A 1,704-nucleotide genomic window follows, 5' to 3' on the forward strand; every position below is an offset into this window, starting at 1 on the left:
CTTAAACACCCAACTCTGTATTTCAACACAGGTCATGATCTCACAGTTTGTGAGTTCAAGCCTGCATCAGGCTCCAGTGTGGAGAGATTCTCTCTCTTTCCCCGCTCCTTCTCTCTCCCTGCCTGTCCCCTGCTTGCATGTGCACTCTCTCTCTCTCTCAAAATAAAGAATTAAATAAATAAGAATCTTAGATTGAAAGAGTGAATGAAATGCAACATAAAGAAAAACATTGGATCCTATTGGGATCCTGATGAATGTGGAGATTAAGGAACCCATAGAGTAACCTGTGATTCTAAGGTCAAAGTCATAATAAATCATCCACTTTAACATACTTGCCAGTAATGCAACCAACTTCATTCCAACCTGTTTGTTCCACATATGGCTAGTTGACATTTTTGTATCTCTTCCAGTTAAGGTACACCATAATTGTGAATGGCAACAGCTTTGTCCTTGCAGGGATTGGCCTATTTATAACTGCATTTGAAATTTTCTTCTTTTTACTGAAACAAGTGAAGATTATATGGATACAGGTAAGTACAAGGTTTTGTCACTTTTTTCACAATTAGAGACATACTTTAAATTTGTTTGTAAGGGAGATGAGAGTATTTTGGTTTTGGACAAATGTGAAGATGGTAAAAATTATTAACTCACATTTGGCATGACCACAAATATGGATTCAAACCACTGAATGGATCTCCAAACCTATGATCACCAAAAATTCAAGAAATCAAAAAAACACAATACATCAAGTAAAATAACTAATATCTACATTAATAAGATTCAGATGAAGGATACCGGTGAAGAAACGAAAACCTTAAATAAATTGATACATTTTCTTTTTAAAAAAAAATGTTTTTGAGTGAGGGCACGAGCAGGGGAGGAGCAGAGAGAAAGGGAGACACAGAATACGAAACAGGCTTAGGCTCTGAGCTGTCACAGAGTCCGGTGCAGGGCTCAAACCCATGAACCATGAGATCATGACCTGAACTGAAATTAGACGCTCAACCAACTGAGCCACCCAGGTGCCCTTAGATATCTTTTCAAAACAAGAATAGATCTGAGATTGTCAGACTTAAGACTCAATGTTCTAGACTCTGTCTCCCCTGTGCCTATTACAATGCCTGGAAATTAAAAGATACCTAATCAACGTTAGTTGAATCAATGAATGTTCTGTATTAAACATCCCTCTAAGAGTATTCCCAGATTAACATATAAAACATTCCTGAGAACTGGTAATCAGAAAATCTCTGGACACGATTGAAAGATAAGTCTCAAGTCCCCTGAATATGCCATAAATTTACCTTTGTTGGCCCAGCACTAACCACTTGATTTTATTTTTTTTCCCTCATAATATTTTATTGTCAAATTGTTTTCCATACAACACCCAGTGCTCTTCCCCACAAGTGCCCCCCTCCATCACCACCACCTCTTTTCCCCTCTCTCCCTTTCCCCTCAACCCTCAGTTCATTTTCAGCATTCAACTGTCTCTCAAGTTTTGCGTCCCTCTCTCTCCCCAACTCTCTTTCCCTCTTCCCCTTCCCCTGGTCCTCCATTAGGTTTCTCCTGTTTTCCTGTTAGACCTATGAGTGCAAACATATGGTATCTGTCCTTCTCTGCCTGACTTATTTCGCTTAGCATGACACCCTCAAGGTCCATCCACTTTCCTACAAAGGGCCATATGTCATTCTTTTTCATTGCCATGTA

This window comes from Suricata suricatta, chromosome 11 (assembly GCF_006229205.1).
Source record: "Suricata suricatta isolate VVHF042 chromosome 11, meerkat_22Aug2017_6uvM2_HiC, whole genome shotgun sequence".
NCBI classification, from domain to species: Eukaryota; Metazoa; Chordata; class Mammalia; order Carnivora; family Herpestidae; genus Suricata; species Suricata suricatta.